General features: G+C 40.1%; 1 protein-coding gene and 1 long non-coding RNA gene across 29 annotated transcripts in view; both read left to right on the plus strand.

Moving 5' to 3' along the window:
* The window catches only part of LOC109477421 (CUGBP Elav-like family member 2), a 77,893-nt gene that overhangs the window by 18,697 nt on the left and 34,495 nt on the right, over positions 1-24,701 (plus strand). The gene's annotated exons all lie outside the window — the stretch shown is intronic.
* Positions 1,236-19,492, plus strand: LOC109477657. The gene is made up of 3 exons (XR_002140686.1): positions 1,236-1,874; positions 5,217-5,223; positions 19,482-19,492. It is a non-coding gene; the product is annotated as an uncharacterized LOC109477657 (long non-coding RNA).

Below are 24,701 nucleotides of genomic sequence, written 5' to 3' on the forward strand. Positions count from 1 at the left end.
CTTGATGAGCCATGATGTTACATGTTGCATCAAAAGTACAACTCAACACTTGCACAATACATGGCAGAAACATGGCAGATGTTTGTTTTGATTGAATAAATGTATCATAAGTGTAGCTATATACAATATTATCAAGTTGCATTTACAATGTCAATAAAAACATTATTAATCTAGCGTACAATGTATGACATGCACTAACATCTATTTGGTGTACTGAAATCATTACATTCTTTACACTGTATATACTGGGTAGTTCTAAAGATTTATTTCTAATAGAAATAGAAGGTTCAAGTTAACTGCAACTTTGTGGAAAAAGTTGATAGTCACTGTCTCCACCCCATCCTCTACAACCTCTCCTGGGTACCAGAGTTGGTGGCCATGGTTGTCGTTGTGTACCACATGGCAACATTACCACACTTCCCAGGTTTGTAAGAAATGGGTTCCTGATACGATAAAAAAAGAATACAGCAGGTAAGTACAATGTGTATATATACTGTAACCTCAAGTTTGAACTGAAGTCAGCTCATTGAAGAGAATGATTTGGATGACAATCCCGGAGCTACTGACTGCTGCAGCACAAAGGAAAACTACCCTGTCACCCCGACGACCCGGTCCTTTGATGGACAAGGTAAGTAGGTAGGTAGATATCCAAGTCCAGGGAACTTGGGCAAAATATTGGTTTGCTGGCTTGATAAATTACTACTACATGGCTAAACAAATATGAGTGAAAATAATATACTCCAAAATGCCATTTACTTTCATTGCAACAATAAGAATGAGCTTAAAATAGCCATCAAAATTTTGAAAAAATTGGGCATAGGTTCCCCGGCTGACCCCTAACCGGGGGCCCACGGTGCCTCAAGTTCAACAAGTGAAAAAAATACACAGTGGTATTTTCAACTTGGAACAAGGCAAACAACAATTTACATGTCAAGTACCACAGAAATAAACAACTCTTAAACTATAACATAATCAGTGATAAGTACTACAAGTACACATATTGCATTGAAACTACATAATTTTGCTGGTATGGGCTTGAGAAAATAAATTGGTATTATTTGTAATAAAAGCACACATAATTTCCTTAGACCTCGCCCCCCCTCCCCCCATCCAGTGTTTACAAACTCTCAAAATACACAAAAACATATTTTACCTGGAAATTCTTGCTCCATAGCGTCAAATAGGGCGTATTTGTGCCGCTCCATTCACGTATTTGCTATTCCTGAAGAACGCCCGGCGCCCGAGCGGGCCGTATTTCCCGCGGCAGCGCTCTGTTTACCATGACTTCATCAGTAAATCTAGCGTTGCGCTTCGCCGGCGTGCATTCGAGAAAACTACCGATTACATCAGCGGAAAGCCCTGTTTTTTGCCGTCATTTTGACACTGGTGACAAAATGGGAAAATGAAATTTAGGTGGTCAAATTGATGTTTAAAGATCGACAAATCGTTAAAAATGGACGTTTAGCCCCCCGAAAATAAAATTTTCCCGATGTCCCTGGCACCATTTTAAAGCTCGGAATCTGCGCTTTCGAATGGTGCTACTTTCATTCTGATGCGGTCTATGACGGCGAGGCGCAAGCGCACTAAAGTCAGGGTGATTTCGCAATAGCGAGAGGGACAAAATGGCCGCGTTTCGGCGACCCGGGCGCTCGGCTCACGACGCGCCGTTTTCATCGGCAAATTTCTGGCGTTTGCAACATTTTACAACCTAAATAAATACACCACAGGAAAGGGGAAGTTATATCCTTTATTTTTATGGGTAACTTTGCTACTAGGAGCGAATGATTTTTGCACCGCGAGTGTGGGAAGATGCTAGAAAATTGTACCGACACCATGCGGTAGACGATTTTCCTGGTAGCGTTGGAATACCTACTGTTAGTCACAGATAACAGTATCTACAGGCCTGTACCAGTCTGAGATATACCACACTTGTCAGTCAGTCAGGTGAGATGAACAGGTTGGGCCACACCAACCACTGTTCTTGGTTAACAGATTTGCCCGCTTCGTTTTTTTCTGATTTGCAGATAAAAATAAAAATTCAAAATCAACTGCAAAATGCTCATATTTTGCCCTTAACAGTTGAAAACAGTCCTTTTCATCCTAGTTGTTACAGTTATTCCATCTTTCAATGCATTGGTATCATTAAAAGTTGAAAATTCATTGTTTAAATTTTAAACCAGCCTGGTGTGTTGACTTCAAGGCTCCTATCGTACCATTTTGGGCTATAACAGGATGCCTAGGCCTATTTTTTTTTTTTCGCCCGCCCGCTCCATTATATTTCTAGAAAAATCCGTTAACCAAGAAATCAAATTGGTGTGGCCTTAGGGTTAGCAGCTAAACTCCCAGACACAGCTACACGCTTTCAAGTCCTGACTAAGATGGAACAGAGTTTCTCCGACGCGGCTCGCGGGATTCAAACCCCGTAGATTTTATCTGGAGCTATGCCGGTTGAATCACTCGCAAGATGGATGTGATATAAATGGATGTAGACTGCTGCGATACGTTATCTGGGAAATCTTTCCAAGAAAGAGAAGATTGATTGAGAGGTTTAAAAGGACCAGTGGAGGCTTCTTGGAGTAAATGAAAAGCTAACTAAACTATGAAAGGAATAAAATATTGACAAGAAAAGTCCTGCGTTCACCAATAAACACACCAGTAACATGATATCAGGCTGTAATTTTGATTGGAGAGAAAATGCAGAAATAGATTTTGAATAATTCATGTAATTACCGAATGAATTGCATTAGTTTTTAATTACATGGACTTAATTATGGTAACGATCTGATTTGTTCTCCCCTGTGAAAGTGATCTGGGAGTACTGAAGACACCTGTTGGTTCTGTAACTCATATTTGTCCAATTTCAGGGGTTTTCTAGAAAAATTTAGCATGAGGGTGCAGATCACTAGCATGGTGAGAGAGCGAAGAAAATTTTTTCAACTTTATTTTACAACCAGAGTAACACAGTTTGTAATGCTAGAATGCATTGTTAGGATGTTTTTAGATTTTCACTGGTAAAAGATCATTTTGAGAAAGACTAAATGGTGTGTATGTAGCCACTAGGGTTCAATCTGAAAATTGATATACCTGTGCTGCTGGTTACATGAGGGAGCAGCACTCTTATTCCCCTGGTTTATAAAAAAAATCCCTGCATTTTTGTTTGTTGGCCTGCTAAATGGGATGACACACAAGTATGCCTTCAATGTGTTTAAATCAAAATACAGTAATGTATATAATAGATATGATCCAGCTTACACCAGATAGAGCTATAGACAACACTTTTTTTTACCCTTCCACATTCTGTGTTACATTTGAATTTATCTTCAAAGATAAGTTTGTGAATAGAAATAATTGTTAAACACATGAGCCGGTTAGTTGTAATCTAGCCTTGTGCACAAGTACATCCGTGTTTGTACCATGTTCAAATTTGTTCAGCAGGAAAAGTCAACATGTTATAGCTGCATCTGGCCAGTATGGGTTTGTTCCCAACAGTCATTGATCGGCTTTATCTGGACTTGAAAGTCATATAGATGTGGCAAATTGGAATAACTTGAACAAGAACTGAGTAAAACAGGGTGGTCTTAACTCTAATTTTTAAGGAAATTTTGAACGTCCATTTCTAAATGTGAGCAATGCTGCTAGCCATGGGTTGAGGTGTTTTTGTTTTATTGAATTTTGTACAGTTTTCATCCTTTTTTTTTTAATAAAATTTCAGCATCAATGAGAAAGGACAGGTTTTAACCTTTAGCACACTGAAGTTGTTGTTTGGCTACCAATTCTCTATCAGCTACAGAGTTACAGGTTGAGAAAATGGTGGAAGGACTGCATTTGTATATGATCTCGTGCCGTTAGTCTGATGGGTTTCTTACAGAGATGTGTATATTCCGAGTGCGTCTCCCGTTCCCCATTTCGTTTCTCCCCTGGTAAAATGGACAGGCTAAAAGCTTCCAGGTCTGAAAGGGTTTTTGGAAACCCTCCCAGAGTCTGACACTAGTCTGTAGGCATGATGTGAGGCAGGGACGTCAGGGTGTCTGAATGTGTCACTGTTTCAGACAAAACTGATGCTGGCTGGTGAGAACTCCGTACACGGTCCTCCTGTGTGTCTAGAAATGCCAGGTGTCAGGAGAAGGCGTTGCAAATTTTGAAATCCTTTTTTCTGCATACCTGCGTCAGTGTTAGAGATACCTACCTGCAGTCTGCATTTTGCAAAGACATTTTTAATATTGCAGAAGATGTATTAAAATTGCATATACAAAGCCTGTACATGCAACACCAATTTGATTTGGTATGCATGTAGTTTCTTAAAGTTGATATAATGCAAGTTTTGCTCCCAATGTTCTGTCTTCATCTTTACTCTTTGTTGAATTTTTACTCTGAAAGCAAAAAAAATGGGGCGATATTAACCTTTTCCCTGCTGCCTAACCCTGTAACCAGTGCAGATGTGGTGCTAAAAGGCAGTTACCATAGTGAGAAGGTTAAATTTCTGCCCAGAAGACCACCTGGTGTTGGTTGTGGCTGGTCTGACATGTCCACCTGTTGTACATGTCTTTGTTCTGACTCCATGTGATTACATGTACCATGTCAGATCAGGCAGGCAGCTGGAGGGATAACCTTCCTACAACCGAGGGGGTCTCTTTGGTCAGAATTTGTACTGGTTAGGAGTTAGGCAGTGGAAAGAAGGTTAAACTTTGGAGCGAACCTCTTGCCCAGCAAAATGCCATTTTTCATGATCTGACACAAAATTATGATAGTGGGAATAATAAGCAAGTAGTTCATAAAACGAAAAATAAGAATAAACAAATGAATTTGTTCAGCAAATGGCAACAATATATTATTGTCAAATGACAAGAAAGAAAGCACTAGATGTCTGCAAGAAAATAATAATAATCGTAATAAAATTAGAAGCTCTAGTATCCTTTCTGATAGTTAAATCTTAAGTTTGAAGACAGTTCCTTTAAGAACTGTATAGATTCCAGCTTGTATGATAAATAGAGGTGATTGGACCCAAGTGGGTGAAAGATTTTGAGCAGTAAGCTCAGAGATTTGGGGTCAGTTAAATAAACATCAAACCTCAATTTGCTACATGGTTGGACGGGATGTAGCAATATAACCGGCTGTAACCAGCCGTGCTGACACCGGCGTGACCTTGTGGCGTTATTCCCCCATCAAGGTCGATGAGTTGGCCCGTGAGCGCGCTCGTTTCACACCTGAGTGGACAGCTGATTGGTTCTATTGTGTTCAGGTGTAATTCGGCCACGTGTGCCCCATGGGGGGGCTTGTACAAATCACATTGGAGGGGAATTCCCTCTGGGCTAAAGTGGCTTGTAGTTACAGCATAGAGGCAATGTCATAGGGACGTCAGGCCATGGGAACACTGTAACCACAGGGAAACATGGGGTGATACGCTGAAGGGCAGTTAGAACAGAGGTAGAAAAATGTTAGAAATCTACAGTTTATGTGTACAAAAAGATTTAAGGCTTTGTTTGTTGCTCTACTAGGTAATGCTATGTTGTTACAATGTTGGGAAGGAAAAGGAGACTTCAGAACATGATATTTGAACAATGATTTTGATACAAAACTGAAACTGCTGGTTAAAAAATTCTTTGTTCTAACAGTATTCTGTAGTATGGGGCTTTTGGGCATGAATTACAAAATGTAATTCGTAGAAACACTTTATAAAAAACTGCATATTTATGCCCACGACTTGGTAGGTTTAATTATTGTTACGCATGTCTGGTCATCACAGAGGGAGAGTGCTCGTTATCTAGCCAATCATATTAATTAGCATTAATAATCTGATACTTATTATTCTGATCGGGCCGGTAACGATGGTGGGTCGTTACAGATGCGGGTCGTTTATTTCCCAGGTGTTTAATTAGTGATGAATTATGGATTAATTACATGTCAGAACACATCAGCTGTCTCAGAACTGACAAGGGCAGGGATTCGGCCACACCGGCTGAATTTTAACTTCTACCAGGCTTCGGGAGGCGGCTGGAAAGAGTGGAAATTGACCAAATACGAAATAGAGAGATAACATGCCAAAGGAGCCTGAGAAAAGTTGGTCTGCTGGAGAGAACAGTTTTCCACTCCAAACTGTTCTCTCCAGCAGACCAGCTCCCCTGGCATGTTATCTCTCTATTTGGCCGATTTCTACTCTTTCCAGTCGCCTCCCGAAGCCTGGTAGAGGCTAGCTGAATTTATCACTTCTTGGGATTTTCATAAATAAAAACACCAGATCTAGTGATTTCCTCCCTTCTTCGACACTCTAAGGTGAAAATTCAGCAAGAAGACATGATTAATAAGAGTACTGTGAGAAAAACTTGAATATATTCGTAAGTCTCCAAAAATTGAGTGTACCAAGGTATAATTTAAATAATAAACCTAGTCTTGTGTTCAAGGTCTGTTTTGATGACAATTTTTCCAGTTTTTACATATCTCCTTTAAATGGAGATCCCTTGAACTGAATTGGTATGGCCTAATGCTTAACTAGAGAATTTGACAAGACAAACAGAAAAAAGTCTGCCTTTAAATAAATTAATGAATCTTATAATATAATTATACAATCAGCCATTTAAAATTGTGTAACTACTATGTCATATATTGTAAAACACCTCATCAATGTTACAGTTTAAACCAGCCCATGTTTGATCATGTCATACTGAAGCATGTAGCGATAGATTCAGCCCAATTTTTACTCATTAATTCTCTCTCAAACACCTCTCCTGAGCTGGAACAGTCGGGACAGTAAACCGATCGCCCAATGGCTCAGAAAATTGCCCAACACTCGGCTCGTTTCACGCCACGGCTCCTCTAGGACTGGTTCGATGACTTCCAACCGGGGATTTTACGCCTCTTCTTGTTCAATTTGATCATCATTGAATCACCTTGGATCGTACGATCCATCCACTACCAGCAAAACATGAGCGACTCCCCTGTAAAACTGCAACGACTCTCTTATTCTGTCATAAATTTTACTGAGTCAGTAAATCCTGTGCTGAATAGTGAAGCCGGCCCAGTTTTACTGGGGATGTAAAACATAATGACAGTTTTATCATCCTGTAAAACACACAGCATTATATCCTGGTCCTGTCTGAAAACATTTATCCAGGCATAACTTGTGACGTTGTGTACTTGTGCTCCTGTCAGTTCATGTCGACAGTGATATCACTGTATTCATGTAGACTGTTGTAAGTATGCTAAGGCCACACCAATTTAATTTCTTGGTTAACGGATTTTTCTAGAAAAAAAATGGAGTGGGTGGGTGAAAAAATAAATAAAAAAAACAGGCCTGAATTTTTTCTTTCTTTTTGGCAAATCAGTACAGTCTGTTGTTTAAAATGTCCAGATTCACTACATTGCAGCTGAGGTCAGAAAGTTTTAGTGTCCTTCAAACAGGTCCAACCCTGGTCCATGGGGGTACATCTGCTCTCCCTGTGGCACTAACGAATACAGGTAATTAGTGCTTAATTAGGCCAGATGATGGCACGACTCAGTCTCTGCCAATCTTTGATTCCTCATGCAGAAAACTGATGATTTGGAAAGGTGACTTTAACACGACTGGCATACATGTAGATGTTTCAGGACCCGAATAAAGCGTTTTACTGCCATTTGCAAAATTGTAGGTTGCCAAAATTTAAAGCCTTCCTTTTATAAGTAATATTGCCTGAAGGTAGATTTTGAGTGTGAAAAATTGAGGGTCTAAATTTGAATAATTTAAAGTAAGGTGTTGCTCAAAATGTATCATTTTGCAATAGAAATACGACCTTTGACAACCAATATTTATCTAGTAGAATTGTTAAACAGTCATGACATAAAACGAGGTTTGATTACAAGTTTTTTAATTTGCATGTGAAAGCAGGAGGGATAGATCACGAATTCTTGATTAGCTAGGAAACTGATAATTGATATGGTAGCCATTCATGCGATCTGTCTACAGGGTATTACAGTAGAGAATAGACCACCCGTGATACCACACAAGACTGACTACCATGTAGACAGCACGGCTTAGTCAGAAGTCTTCTCATCTACATATCAAACCTTCATGTCTCTGTGGTGTTAGGTATGTCAGAGTCAGCTCTGGAGTGTTAGGCCGAGGGAAAAATTGTTGTTTCCTGTTTCAGTCCTGAAAAAACTAGGGTTGGTAGGTAGGTTCTGTGATATAGATATATATAGGGGTCGAACTTAAACAAAACAGATTAACAAAGTAAAACTTGCATGAGGACACTGTTATTTTCAATGTCAATGTTAGAAAACCAGTTGTACAATGTTTTATCACTCAGGTGTCAGATCATGGAGCAAGAAAAGCTTGATCAGCTCGAAAAATTGTCTCTTGCAGGGGTCCGGACACAAAAAATTCTAGGGTCGGCAGATATTTTAGGGTCGGTCAGGAAACAGGAAACACAATTTTTTTCCTAGGCCTTAGGGGAAAGATCATGTCAACATCACATCAAAAACACTGCTGGTACCTTTGGGACTGCTCCTTTATAATGAGTCTGCTGCATTAGCATATCAAATGGTGAGAAAAGCCAGCGTGGCGCATTAAAGGTATCAAAGGCGATTTCTGGGCAGCAAAACTGGAAATATTCTGAATAGGGCAATCATTATGATATTGACACATACTGATACATATTGGCACATTTCAACCAGTATTTCATACTTTGGGCTTTTAAACCTGCAGAAACAAGCCCCAAGATGACTCCTATATTTTCTCTGTGGTACCCTAAAAATCAGCCCAAGGCCCTTCCAGTAGCCATTTTCCGCCAGAATTTTGCTCTATGACGGTGTGGTTTCAACTCAGTATGTAGATAAATGACTAGAATATTGGCTCTGAAAAATTGGGTTTCCAGGACCTAATATTAATAAATGCACTGGATGCCTTTAAAACATGACCATGTTACAGGCTGAGTTATGGAGAGGAGAATTTACCCGTACAGTATGTGCCTGTATCGGGTGCTCGGGAATAGGAACAAGCTCAGATGGATTTTTCTATAATGTCTTCCCACGATTTACGGTCTGGTCGAACCATAAAAACAGGAAAATAATGATCATAAATCATAGCATATTTAGTCCATTTGTAAGACATTTTTGTTGTATTTTTATATTGATGCCAAATTCACCAGTTTTGTAGTGTATTTTCATTAGAAACAATTTCCATATATAGCATCTACAGTAACTACTGAATATACACGATAAATTACAAACACAAATATAAACTAACTCCTTATAATTTATCCTTTTTTTAATGTAGTTTTAATGTAAATATTCAGGAAAGCCAAGGTCATTTGTCCAGAGGTCAAGACTTAACCTAAGACTCCTTCCTGCCCTGGAAGTCTTTCCTGAACCAGAGGTCACCCTCCGCGTGAATCCAGCGTTAGGAAACCTGACAGCCGGCCACCCTGGTTACAGGCAGAACAAGGAGAAGTCGTAGACATCATCCCTCCATGAAATAGCTTGTTATTTTGTAATCTTTTGGTGTATTTCAATAGAGATATTATGAGTCAAACTTTGTTTTTATCAGCAGAATGATTTGTGGTGGCAGTGGCACTTTGTATTTATCAAGCTGTCATGTGCAGGCGTTTAGTGTCTTGTTACCATGGTTTGTTTACTTTGATGGCCAGCAGGTCATTTGCCTTAGCCTGGGTACCATCCCCAGTAGTATATTCGCAAACTCTATAACTGTTATAGAGTTTGCGAATATACTACTGGGGATGGTACCCAGGCTACATTTGCCTGTACATGTAAGTCAATGACCAGGCAAATGACCTGCAGACCAGACAAATAAGATAAACAAGGGTAAAAATAGATAGGGCTGCCTGGGTCTGACCTGCCAGCTGGAGGTATAAACAAAAACACTCTGTCCCAACTTTTGGGTCAAACAGACCATCCTATTATGAAGTAGGGGTGAAAAAGTGAAAATCCTTTTAAATTATGCAATAAAAATATGCGACAACCTGCTAATGCACTCCAAAACACAAAGAGACTCAACAACTACCCACATACCAAAAATCATACCAAACCATCCCCCAGATTTTCCAAACATTCAACACAAAAAGTCCAACATTAAACATTTTGTAAATATCAAACGCAAACAGCTAGGGGACCCAAATTTAAACCACTAAACCATGGTAATAACAACTACATGCTACCTTAATATCGCACAAACAGTCCATAACGCGAAAACAACAGAATAAAAAATTAAACTGCAGTACCAAGGTCAATCACCAGGGGCTCAAAGTCAACCTACACAATCTCCAAGGCCCCATCCATCAATCTGCCAAATATCGTACAGTTCCTTCTCACCAATCTTCAGATATCAGACCAAACATGAAACGGAGTAAAAACAGTACCCCCATTTTCATGGAGGGTAATTAGCCCGGACAACACAAGGGCATTATGGGGATTCCGCCGACTTATGGAACTGGGTTGTTGCCATGGTAACCAATACTGGCGGACAGCGGACGTCAGATGTCGTTATGGAAACGACCGCTGAGTCTCGGAGAGGGGGGCTTGGGGGAGGGGAGACAGGGAGGAAGGTTTAAATGATGGCTTCTGTAGATATGTCTTCATTCAGGGGTTTGGGAAGGTGGTGATTTGGGCATGTTAGCTGGTTATCTGTCGTTTTGTTGAAAAGATTCAGATTCAAGATTCAGATTCAAGATTCTCTAAGTTTTAGAGAATGACTTGATATAAAGGCTAGTGAAACCTTCATTTTTCATGGATGGTAACAGTCAATGGGGTAAATAAAAATCCACAATGTTATACACCAACATGTATATATAAACCCACATATAAATGTATGTATAACTATAAATGAATAACGAAATATATCAACAATCTGTCAACCTATAATTTTTTTTTCTCATGAAGATAAAAACATGATTTGCCCATCCCTCTTCCAAGCCCAGCAGAGGCCTAATTAAGAAATCCCGGGTGGCTGAAGTTTGCCCCAAGACTTCATTTCATTTCACTTCTGAAATCCAGCCGTGCTCAGTTCTTAAATTATCAATCTATCATCTCAAGACACCCTTGACTACCTTAAGATGGATGTTTAACTTCTTCCCATCATTCTTCAGCACAGCAAGACCCCAATTAAGTATCTTAAGTATATCTTGTTTTCTTGAAGAAAGAAAGATAGCTTGTTCCTTAGGCTAAAGGAAAGAAGCATCACCTCTATTATTACAATTCCCCAAGTCATAAAAAGTCTTGTTTTGAAGGAATGACTTAGGATGTCTTCAGTGATATAAGGATGTCCCTCGACCTGTTTTCTTCAGATTTTCTCATCTTTAAGATCGTGGCTGTCTTGACTTCCTCTCTTGCTGATTGGAAGATGCTATGACTATGAGCCCAAAAATCAGTATTTTTTCTGACCTCATTTTTAAGGCCTACCCAAAAAAATAACAGCAAGAGTTAGACCAAACTAAAAGTTCTGTCACTTCTGTGTATTTTCTTTGTGAGCAAATTTTTATCTCTCTTTGATGACAGACATCCTTTGTAAGAATAGTACCTGTTGGTATAATTGTTAAACCTATAGTGTGTGTTATTGTCTAGTAACATGGCAAACAGACTACCTACACAGATATAGGTCAGTCTGGGCAGCAGGGGTCACCTCAGGTCACCTTACCACAGTCCCTGGTGGACTGCTAACCACCCAGGGTACACCCCTGACTGGGGTAATCGGGCCCAAATGGGCGAAGTCTTGGTTTTTGGCATGTTTCCATGGAGAAATGGTTGATTTATGTACTGTAACTCCCTCTTTCTTGTGTCCTGCTGGTTTATGTATGAGTTTTAGGGATTTCTGTTCTCCCAAAGGGATGGTACATCGATCATACACAGGGGAGGGGGTGTTACAATGGGGGACAGTACATTTTACAGAGATGCTGATCATTCAAATGAAATGTTGTAAGAGTTTCTTAACGTTTTTATGTATATTTTTTATTTTTTTGGCATCACAGTACATTTTACAACAGAACTGTTATTTTGGAATTTAACAAAATTTTTTGGGAAGCACAGCTTTGAATCACTGCTTCCTTACCCAATTTGATAAATTTAAATTCCGATTAATAGCTGGTCTTGCATCATGATTAGATGTACATTCCAATATCTACCCAAACTAATAAAAACTAACATATACATGTATATTATTGACCTTGTTCTGTACCTTTCTTTCCCCCATGTTGTTTCTTCCTAACTGCTGTGAGTTTTCCGACCTTACTGTATGTTTTTTTATGATGAATGTTGAGACTAGAAGCTGTTAAACACCCTCCCCACACAGCCACATCCCTGGCGAGTTGCCCCCTCATTACCCAAACACTCGGGCTTTTGAAGCTGCTCCAGGTTTATTCCTGGCTTCTTAATCGTGCTGGAGAGTCTTGACCTTGAGGCTCGCGCATGTCACCTTGAGAGAATAAGATCTCCCAGAAGGATAAGGAGGATCCCTTGGTGGTAGACGGGACGTCTTGTGGTTTACTTGGCAGGTGAAACAGTCTAACCTGGAGGACTAGACGTTCCTGAGGGAATGTGTGTAGATCTGGTGTTTAACTTGACATTACTTCTGGTGGGGAGGGGGGCACTTCTGGTGAGTAGAGAACTTTGAAGTATACTTCTAGGTCGCCTTTCAATGAGACAGCAAATGTCATCCGACCAAAATTGAGTTTGTCTCACCCTTGATTTGAAGAAAGAAAGAGAAAGAAAACTGAATATTTTTGCACCAACAGTTAAAAAAAAGTCCTGGTATTCCTAGTTGTTACTAAAGTGGTAGAAATACTTCTTGTTAATGTTCTTCAATATTGTAGACGAAACAAAATTCTGTTCTGCAATTTGAAAACACTTTCTTCAAATACACAAGCCTTCATATATTACTATAACATTCTCAACTTCATAATGCAAAATAGCAGATTTTAGGATTTCTATTCTGTGATAATGGCAACAAGTTCCAGTCTACGTTAATTCTTGGGAAATACAAGTTTTTGAACACCTCGATTCTTGGTTGATAACTCTGATATTTGAAGGCATGACTGTTTCTTATTCAACCACCGAATAAAATTCACATGACCTGACAGAGAATATCTCCAGGTTCTGACAGGATTGATGTTGTAGTTTATGACCCTGCCTTGGGTAAAACATGCCTCCATTTTTCATCCCGACGTCTTCGCAAAGCTGGGAGGCTTCCGGCTGCGGGACCAGCCTGAGATAAAGCCAGCGTGATTTGTGGGTAATTCTGACAACATTCGCTTCATTTGTATGGTAATACTAGCTACTTATGCTGTATTAGTAAGCGTAACAACATGCACAGTTACTGACACATTCCTTTAAATGTACCTGAACAATTTAACTAAGTGAACTATACATGTAGTCTTCAGTGCTGACTGAAAGGTGTGTTTTCTTGGGTGGGTATGACATAAATACCATGATTTTTTCACCGTTTTTGTTGGATTTTTGGTCAACGTTGCATCAGAATTTTGCCTGTTGCGACCAATGTTTTTTTCCGACACAACATTTGGAAACTACAGATGGAGTGTTAACCTTATATGTTCAAATACTACTTTATATGAGACATTCTGCCGAAGTGCTATGTACAATACATTACAGGTTTCGCACAGGTGCAGTACGTTCTGCCGACATGCAATATGAAATACCCTGTATTGTATTCTATGTATTACTGGATACCTATTCCTGACTGATTTTGCGGTACTGTACTGTACTGAGTACCTGTAGGCATCAGTGTAACAGACAGGTCATTAATCTTGTGCTGCTTGTGGAGACAACAGGAGATGGATGGGAGGGAAAATCAATGTGAGCAGCACCTGTGTGTGCGGGAGGGGGGCACAGTCACTTGGCTTGGAGCACTTTGGGTTGTACCACTGGTCTGAGAGGGGTGTTGTGGTGGTGACCATTTTTTGTCAGAATAATTCTCTTACATGACAAACTTTGTGTCAGATAAATTTATGACCAAATTAATGCATTCTATTGTAGATCTTTAGTATATTAAATGTAGAAAATACATCAGATTTTTTATTCATGTGCATCAAGTCATCACAGTATAACTTGAAAGTGATGATTTGTTAATATAAGAAAATAGTTAATACAAGAAAGACCACATTTTGATGCTAACTCAAGTTTCGTTCTAAGTATTTTTTTTAGAAGTGGGCAAAGTAATAGACTTCTGCACTTGACTGTCTTTCTAAATAAGGAGTCCTGAAGTATCTAAGACCCTTTGAGACTTGTCTTCCTTGTGGTAATTCTTTTCTTAGAAAACTATATTCCTTGAAGATTTGGTTAAGTACCTTTAAGGTACTTAAGAAGAGCGGCCAGACAGCCCAAGGTTGTCTTTAAGACGAGTTAATCCCTTGTCCAAGTCTTAGAGTGGAGCGAGGATTACTGTCGCGGTCTCCGAGGTGTCTGGAAGGCTGGTCTTCTTGAGAGGGATTTAAGGAGTCCATCAAGTCTGGGCTTCAGCTCAAGACGTTACATGACAGGTCCCAAGACATCTAAGAATGAATAATGGCAGTCTAGCTGGCTGAATTGTTTTAAAGTTATAACATGCCTATAAAATGATGAGAACTAACTGGACTTTCTTTAAAATTTTCTGTATATTGAGGAGACTGAAAAATAGTAAGTAAAAAGTACCAATTTTTAAGAATGAAGAATAGCAGTCTTGCTTGCTGAATTATTTTAAACTTTTAACATGCCTATAAAATGATGAGAACTAGCTTGCCTATCTTTAAAATTTCCTGCATGTTCAGGAGACTGAAAAATAGTAAGTAAAAAGTACCAATTTTAAAGAAATAAGTTTTTTATTTATCCAACTGTACTACAGAAAAAATGCGCAGATCTGAAAACCAGACGATCGTTTTATCGAGTTCCGTATAGGAGGCTACCAATCAGTAACTAATTTCTGGCCCTTTGTGGAATGCGCGGCTGCCAATCCAGGACTAATTACAGAAGGCAGGTCCACCCAGGGAATTATAAAGATGTGAGGCTCCTCGTCCTGACTACACATTTATTACCGCAGTTTCCTTTTTGGAGATGTGCAGAATTAGTTTGTTGGAAACTGGGACAAGTCGTGATCAGGCAAGTTGTGGAGGAGAATTGAGAGTTAGGCTTAGGCTTAGGGAAAAATGTTGTGTTTCCTGTTTCAGTCCTGTAAAAATTAGGGTCGGTAGGTAGGGATTATCTTTTTTTTACCTCTCTAGTATCTAACTTATACGGTTTTAGTAAAACTTGCATTTTTAATGTCAATATTAGAAAACTGATTGTACGTTATTAACTTTTTTCCAGACTGAAATCCTTTTTATCCTGACTTTAGTTTAATGTATGAAATCAAAATTTTGTACACTGAAATCTTTTCAGGAAACATTGCCAATTTTATTTCTCTTACACGTCATAATTCATACTAAAAGCAATATGAATAATCCATTTTGTGAAGAAATTGTTTTTTAAGAATATGGAAAATTTCTCAGACTGATCTGGATTACATTATGTAACACCCCACATGTGGTTCAGCTCACCTGACATGTTTACTACCAGCTAGTGTAAACATACATCCCTGTATTTACACTAAGTAAGTGTAAACATGCCTACTTGTTGTAAACCTTTCATATACTGTATATTCATATATTTCAGCACATAATTTCGTAGTGGAAGGGGAAAGAGGTTTTCCTAGTGTTTCACAGTTTAAACAATTATGTAGTGAATCAGCAATACATTGGAAATGCATGTTCACAGTTTCATGAATTTGTGGTGGACACTTAACCACAAAATTCAAATCACAGGTAACATTTGAAGCTGTACAGTATAAGAAGCAGGTCAGTCATTAGCCTAATTTCTCCTGGAACTTGAGCTTACCTCCCACACAGAAGAGTAGAGTTTATTAGTAAACACTGAGGAGTGTGGAGGGATGGGGAACAAAACTACTGGGCAGTTTCAGTGGCAGGGATATCGGGGCAGTTTTATCTGTCTTTAGGTCATTTATGTTTACCTTTGCCAAAGGGAACAGTTTTTTTGTCAGTTTTTTCTTCTTCACCAAGTATATAAGGACCTGGTCAATGACCTAGACCAGAGGGCTATCACCATGGTAACTGGTGCTGTCACCCTTTGGTGTTGTGTAGCAAGTGGCAGGAAAATTAGAGGGGGCTGGACACAGTATATACATGAATACGTTTGAGTAAGAATAAACAGAGCAGTTTTTTGGGGCTAGACCAGGTGAAGGTAAACACCATGTATTTGCTACTGTTACCTTTCTAGTATTTGTCCATTTTAGCCCACCCTCTTACAGATATTGCAAGAGAAGTCAGTTTTTGCTGGAGGGAGTGTCCTACAACATTTGAGTATTTTCCTGACTTGTGTGGAAAGTTCCTCTGATGTGTCTGACATGTTGTACAGATAGTGAGGAAACTGGGCCAGCTAACTGGGCCACTAGGCCACAGGGCCAGCGGCCAATCTGCTGGAGATGACAGATCAATAAGCAGCTATAGGTAACCATGGTAACTAGAAGCATCTACTGTAGTATTGTCACAAGGCATAAGCTTCACACAGTCAGTAAAAAGACAGATCCTGTATACGTACTTTTGATTTATAAAGGCATCTATAGACATGTTGTATGATGATCAATGAATCATTTCTTGAGGCAACATCTGCTAAAATGTGGAATTTTTTTTAAAAAGAAAATGTATGAAACAAAAATTCTTTTGTTGGTCCAACTGCTAATTTTCATGGATTGATTTACCATTTTTCTGAATGTATGTAATTTTTGCATAATGCATTTTCCCCACCCCTGCCACAACTGTCGGTCTAGTCCGTTCTGTCCATTACTAGAGGTGAGCCTGAGTTAGAACTAACGGCGCGACCTTCCTTAGCGCGACCTTCCCTGCTGACCTCCCGCGCCCTATCGCTGTCCGTCAGCCTGCCCGTCTGTGCACGAAAGGTCGCGCCGATGATGTGTGGTGCCGACATCACCAGCCGACCTACTGGCTTTACAGATAGTCAGGGAAAAGTCGGGCTGTACTAGCCTGGAGGCCAGACCCGTAGCATGGTTGGGAAGAGACATGTCCATATCCAGAGTTAGCCAGTATGCTCAGGGTAATTTTTTCTTGGCCCTAGAGCCAAGGAGCTGGACTGTGTAGGTCCTGGAAACAGTCTGGTACCCAGGCTAGTATGTTGGCCCTAGAGCTGAGGAGCTGGCCTGTGTAGGCCCAGGAAACAGTCTGGTATCCAGGCTAGCATGTTGGCCCTTGAGCTGAGGAGCTGTGCTGTGTAAGCCCTGGAAACAGTCTGGCATCCAGGCTAGGCCTGGAGCTGAGGAGCTGGCCTGTGTAGGCCCAGGAAACAGTCTGGTACCCAGGCTAGGTTGTTCTAGAAGAGCTAGCCTGTTTGGGCACTGGAAACAGTCTGGTAACCAGGCTAGGTTGCGCTAACTGTACATGAATGTCTCCCTGGTTAAGCTGGCCTGTGTAGGCCCAGGAAACAGTCTGTGACCCAGGCTATAGGTTGCCCTAATCGTGCGTGGATGTCTCGCTGGGTTTACTGAAGGATTTTGGGCTGTCTGCTTTCATTAGCTGGGATGACCTTTGTGTCCGCGCCTCGTTCTGGGGTTATCCGTGGCGAACGCTAATAAAACGTAGCGGAATGGGTCCAGACGTGACATGACGTCTTGACAGGTGACAGCATCTGAAGGATGAGTTTGGATCAAGGCTGGTTAGTTTGGAGAACCACAAGGTGACTTAAGAACTCCTTCAAAACTTCTTGTGGGAGTTTTTTAAGTCCTTATTGGATTTAAGGATGAAGTCAAGATGGATTGGTGCTAATGTTGTAGTCCCAAGTCCAAGGACTGGGAGTAAACAAAATATATCAGCTGTGGCAGTAGGGGAAAAACAGTGATACAAGAAAAAGCTCTGTAAAGGAAATGGGGGGGGGGGAGGACAAGATGGTAAAAGAATATAAATGATGATATATAGGGTGGAAACATGGCTGGAAAGATGTCCTAATATGAATCTACCATCTTGTCTCCTAGCTAACGACCTTGGGCGACCTTGGGGTGACCCCTGGTACGTCTCTGACCTCTTCAGATGTCGTAAGGTCACCCCCGGAAGGTTTTCGCCTCTTCTGTCTGCCAAGACGTCTTCCGAGTCGTTCTGTATGCAGGAATGTTCCAACTGTCTTGGTGTCGACCTCTGAGATTGACCCTGTATTGAGATAAATCTGAAGATGACTTTGTGAAGTTGTCAACCTGCCAGGCCAGTCATCCAGGCGTGACTTCAATCTCAGCTCAGGTTATGGAAATATGAGCGTCTAGAAAGGACTGTTTCTGCTCCAGAAATGATATTTATGACTTGGGAGGTTTCCAAGATAAACTGGCCATCAGCGGTCTTTTGAAACATCTCTTTGAGACTTCAGGGTTTTTTTTTGTCTTTGATACATTTTTCTACAAGTTTTTTTCATCTTTTCCTCAGGAAAAAGTAAATCTTGTGACAATCTTGTTTCTCCTGTAACTAGTTCTGTTGAAATACTATCTTAAGTTTGTGAACTTTTGGTGCAAAAGTCAGTATAAACGTGTGAGTGACCTGGAACAGATTCAAGTTTCTTCCAGTATCTTAAGATTACGGCAAGATGGATTCTACAATAGCCAAGACACCTGCATCTCAGGGAGCAGAGACTTGAGGTGATGTCTTGGCATCCTAGGGAATCTTGAAATCTTGAGACGTTTTCTGCCTCTTGTCTCTCCTCCTTCCGACAGCCCAGGACCTTTCCCTGACCACGGCTCAGATTCCTGCCCTCTGATGTCATCATCACCATAGTAACCATTGCCATGGTTACCCCTCAGCCCCAGTTGTCAGATGGTTTTTCCAGGCTGTGATGTGATGTTTATGCTGTGTATCTAGGCTAAGAAAAGGGTGTTGTTTTTTGGTTGTGGCTGTGTATTAACAGTTTCTTTCATTCATACTGTGTATAGCGGCTTTTCATATCGTTTTCGTGATGCAAAAGAAGAAGAAGAAATACTTGTAGGTTTTCAGGTAAAAACAGTTGATACTAACCAGTTGCATTTACCGTATATTGTAGCAAAAAGCTTGAATGCATTGAATTGGTGCAGTCTACTTTTACTTGTTTAGTATTTTAGCTGCAAAGTAGGAAAAGTTTGATGTATTTTCTGTGATGAGTACCAGTGCCAGCTTGGCGTAGGTGGCCATGATTTGTACCGAAAGATTTCCTGTCCCACGTAGGTGTTAGCTGCTTCCTACAGCCCTGCACGTCAGCAGAACGTACTGCACCTGCACAAAACCCATAATGTATTGTGCATAGCACTTCTGAAGAATATCAGATTCTCATATAAGGTCGTATTTGCATATAAGGTTAACATCCCGTCTGTAGTTTCCAAATGTTGAAAAGAGATATCGTCTGCAACAGGCAAAATTCTGATGCAACATGGACCAAAAATCCAATGAAAACTGTGAAAATGGGGGGTCAGTGTTCTCGCCAGGCCTTTTGAGCATTTTTGGACCCCTATGCTGTGTTTCAACCAGCATAGGGGTGATTTTGGATGGAGAACCTTCATAAATCTTGCAAAAAATGAAAATATAACTTTAGAATGAAGCTATAGCTATTGCAGACATGCCAGCCCAGCCCAGCAGTAGTGTTTGGTGTTTCCCACTCGTGTGATTACAGTTGTGTGTAGGGAGCAGGATGGAGGGACCATTACCCTGATTAGATTAGACCAGGCACTTACAGGTTAATTTATTACCACTCCTCATGTCTGCCCATGCTCCAATCTATGGGCATTACCGCTAACCAGGGCTGGGGCATACCAACGCAGAAAGGGAGGGGAGCTCTCTTCTGCTGCCAAAACGACTCGCAATATTCTATTTCTATCTTTATTGTGAAGATCAGGCCAAGGCCTGATATTTAAAGTTTAACAAGTACTAAGTTATACAAATATAAAGGTTTAAAATTCAAATATAAAACTTCAAATATGCAAAAGTTAAACCTCTTAAAGCAATATATATATGTAAAGGTACATACATGTATATAATAGACCACTATAGACAGGATTGTGAATGTTTTGGTTAATAGGGAAAGTGTTTCTAAGAGTAGCAAAGCAGTATGGGTAAAGGGTCGAAGTCTGCCATCTGTAATGCCCTTGTTTGACCTGTATTTTCTTGACCCCCCTCCCCTGTAATGGTTAGTCCTGACCTGGTAGATTGGAGTTGTAGGGAATGTCTCCCCCCTCCCCTGTAATGGATCGTCCTCACCCAGGTAGATTGGAGTTGTAGGGATGGTCTCCCCCCTCCCCTGTAATGGTTCGTCCTGACCCAGGTAGATTGGAGTTGTAGGGATAGTCTGGGTGATTTGTTCCCATCTTACACCTCCCTAGAGGACACGGATACAGGCTGGACAACTGGGTCTGAATTTATTATCGTTAGCCAGAAAATATGGGGCCATTTGGACTGAAAGGGCATCGGTGGTGGATGTACAGATATTCCTAGAGGGGAAGGTTTTCTGTGTCTAATTTTTCATGGTAGATAATAACAATGTTTCTCCATTTATACTGTTCCTTTGTCGTGGCCTGTATGAAATTATAAGTGCTTGAGTAATATATTTTGGGCTAGAGCCAAATGCAGGAAGACCTTTACTTGGGTTGAGGTCTGAAACACGGTAATACCATTTTGGTAGTAGACCTTTAAAATTAGAAAGTGCGAGATGGAATTAGTTTATTTTATCAAGTTAAGGGAATAAGATAGTCATCTTTAACCAAGCCAAGCTCCTTTCAAGTAGCTGCTCCTGAGTAAGAAGTAATAACGTTTCGTCCACACGCAGGTCCTTGGGGGAAAGTAACTGAAAGCTCGACCTCTCAAGAAAATTGTAAAACGTCTACCGACAAAATCTTGAGCCTTCCCCTCATTTGGCGGAGACTTGCTTGGCCAGCCGATCAGAAAATTGGTCGCCGCCTCGCCAATATTGCGGGGGTGAGAGGGGGGAGGTTTAAAACCCAATCAAACCAGACAGTCTCACTATAACTACTCAGGGCTGGAAATACTGGGTACATGTGCACCTTAGTGCACCCAAATTTGGAGCTGTGCACACAAGTTTTCATCCTGGTTGTTACAGTTATTTCATCTTTCAATGCAATAGTATCATTAAAAGTTCAAAATTCATTGTTTAAATTTTGAACCAGCCTGGTGTGTTGACTTCATGGCTCCTATCGTACCATTTTGGGCCATAATAGGATGCCTAGGCCTGTTTTTATTTATTTTTTTTTTCTGCCCACCCACTCCATTATTTTTCTAAAAAAATCTGTTAACCAAAAAATTAAATTGGTGTGGCCTTATCAACTCTTATCCCAGCCTTCAAGCAGCTACTCGTGAGTTATGAGCTCTGAGATGTCCACAGGCCTTCATTTGGCTGGAATTCAAGAACAGAATATTAGCAGTGGTGTGTTTATAAAATGTCTCCAGGCTGGGTTCTTGAGGAGTAGCAGTAGAGAGGCAAGGAGTGAGTTATGACGTCTGAGATGTTGATAGCTGCTGGCCGATTTTATGAAGTCTGAAGCTATGAAAATATGGAGTCGTAGAGAGATAATTACAGAAGAAATCGCCGTCAAACCTACTTGTTGCACACAGCAAGCGTTGTATGTAATATTCATACTCCGTCATGCCTTGCTTGATACAGTTTGGCCGAGATATAAAAAAAAAAACCCGAAGTTTATCAGTTTAGTGTTCGTAAAATTTCTTAAGGCAAGACACAAGATTCCTGACATATAACGCAAGAGACGTCGGGGCAGCCATCCGTGAGATATGAAGTTTGAGATATATTTATGAGTTATATGGTAGTAGGGCAGAATCATGATTAGAACCAACCAATAAACACCTACTGAATGTAGCAGGCCTTTCTTTTCAATATTCCGCCCATGCAACATGTAACTTACACATGGCAAGCTGTAATTAAAATTAGAAAAACCTGAAATGTTAAAGATACCAATTTTACATTTGGGATATATCTGAAAGGTAATAAGGTTAATGTGTTGAACTTGTGTTCAGCTAAATGCTGGTTACTTTATGCATTTTGCAAAGATGCTCGACAGTCTGTAAATTTAGTTAAGAAAAACCAGTGAAATTTGTTTAAAGTTAAAACGTTTGGTCCAACACAAATAAGTTCTCTCACCTAGAGCTTTCGACCAGTCACTCTGGTCTTCCTCAGTAGACTGACCCAGTGAGGCTTGTCACGTGGCTTCTTTGAAGTGTAACGTCAACACTGGGTCAAAGGTATCTGGTAGACGATGTTCACTTTCACAATGTGAAAAGATGTTCAGTTGAAACAGCAGAGCAGCTATCATGAGATGTTGGTGGTTGCTCTGTACTGAAACACGTGAGATGAATTCGGCTGTCTGTCTGGGCTTACTGAGAGAGGTGCTGCTTTTTACCCAGTCCATTTGTGCCTGCGGTTTTGGACAGGTGAAAATCCTACTAATCTTTCAGGGACACAACTGGTATCTCCTGCTGATGGAATGTCTGTGTGTTTTTTCTGTTTGGCAAAATGTATGTGGTTTGCAATGATTTCAAATTAAAATGTTATACAATTAGATGGTAGTCTTACTTCTCAAACTCAAAGACTTAATTCTATGAACCAGTGGTATGTGCATTTGTAATCCACAAGAAAGTAGGTATATAGATATCACTTAAGTCTGAAAAAGAAAAGGAAAAAAAATATCTAGCTAGCGATCCTAATTTTTTCAGGATTGGAACAGGAAACACAACATTTTTTCCTATGCCTATAAGACTAGACAGTATGCAGAGTGTGATACTTGTAGGTTCTGTAACTGATCTGTTTTCCCTGACAGCTAAGCTGGTCCTCAGGAGGGACTCTAACTCTGCTGTACTTTATCTACACACTGTGTTTGGGTTGGAATTAGCTCTGTGGAAATGGACTATAGACATAAGGGAGGGGGGGGGGGTCAAAACTACCTACCGCTTAGAAGTTAGATCTTTCAGTCATCTATTCAAGTACATACTCACAGATGTAAAGTCTGAATTGTATTGACTTTGATTTATTAGATTAATCAAATAGAGTAATAAAAATCCATACACAATTCTTCTAAAATGTGGCATAAAAATCAGCAAGGCTCAAGCCTAAGTTCTACTCTTGTGTTTTTAAACATTTCAAGTCATAAGGCCACACCAATTTAATTTGTTGGTTCTTGGATTCAGGACCTGTTTTTTTTTTCCCTGTCACTTCATATTTTTCTGAAAAATCATACGAGAACCACCAAATTAAATTGGTGTGGCCTAATGAAATTTCCTAATATTTACTTATTGAGAACTGTCCAGTTTTGGCTGTTTTCCATATCTCAGCTGACTGTAGTGACTAACACAAAGTGACGAGTACAAATTGGCGTTTTACTGGGAGGTTATTGGTTAATGGACCTGTGGGTCGATAAAGCACTAAATAAACCCCACACGTTCACGGCAATCGTTATCTTTCCTCGTCAGTGTTAAGCTAGCGAGACGTGTTAATGAGGTGGCAACTGTACGTCGTATAGACCCTTGTTAGTAGGATTATGTTTAATTACCCATTGCAGGCAGCATGGTGGTTCGTTTAGTTTAACATATGGACCTTTATACAACCTAAATTGATTAGTAAATGTTTGTAAATATCAAGTTTTGTAGACAATCGTTTTCTTTATATAAAAAGATATCTCAGAATTCGGACATTGGAATTGATGTTTTTGCATTTTTGGGTGAGGTATAACGTTAACATGCACCCAGTATTTCAAGCCCTCACTACAAAGTTGTTTCAACTTCCTTTTCTCCTACTACTGCAAAATTAAGTCCCCACAGTTAGTTACCAAACATGGCAAACTTGTACCAGGCCTTACTTGTAAGAAGTATCTGCTCATTTCCTTCGTTCCAAGAATTGCCCTGAGGTATTATTGAGTGACTTGTCCCAGCTGCTGGTATAGATATGCCAGACCCTATATTACATCAGTCGCTTCAATGTCTTCATTTCGGTATGATTGAAACCTCCGGGTTTGTATCTTGTCGTGTTTCTCCCAGCTTCCTCTTTCATCTTTTTCTCCTTGCTTGGAGGAGTTTCAATCATTTTCGGAGGAAATGACTTGATGTTAAGGCGTGATTTTTCTTCACGAGAGTCACTCAATCAAATCCGACGTTACAGAGCAGTGAAAAAGCCCAGAGGGGAAAAGTGAGGACTCTCACGCAATTCCTCTACAGGACTAGACATGTGTAAAAGACTGGTGTAATGGTTTGGGCAGGAATATGGAGTGCTTATGCCACACCAATTTGATACGTTCGGTTGTGGGATTTTGAAAGAAATACTGAACTAGCAACTCAACATGAAAAGATTAGGAGACATACATTTGTAGGTAAAGTGGATATAGTCAGTTAAAGTTGCCTCCTCTTTTCATTTTGACCTGTAAAAATGTTAGTGGGTGAAGTTGTAAATCCCACTCACTCAGCATGGGGGTTAACCTCTGGCCTTGGGGGCCTTGGATCCCATTAGAACCTAATGATGTTGTCAGACAAGCTCCAAATCTACATACTGTAAATGCAACTGGTTAATTAGTATCAAACCATTTTTGCCAGTTGAAAAATCTACTAGTCATTCTTTTCCTTTTGCATCGTGAAAACGATATAAAAGATGCTATTGGGTAAAATAAACCATTGACTCCTTGAATAGAAAATACTGCTACAAACATA

The sequence above is a fragment of the Branchiostoma belcheri genome, unplaced genomic scaffold, assembly GCF_001625305.1.
Source record: "Branchiostoma belcheri isolate BF01 breed outbred unplaced genomic scaffold, Haploidv18h27 scaffold105, whole genome shotgun sequence".
In the NCBI taxonomy this organism is placed as follows: domain Eukaryota; kingdom Metazoa; phylum Chordata; class Leptocardii; order Amphioxiformes; family Branchiostomatidae; genus Branchiostoma; species Branchiostoma belcheri.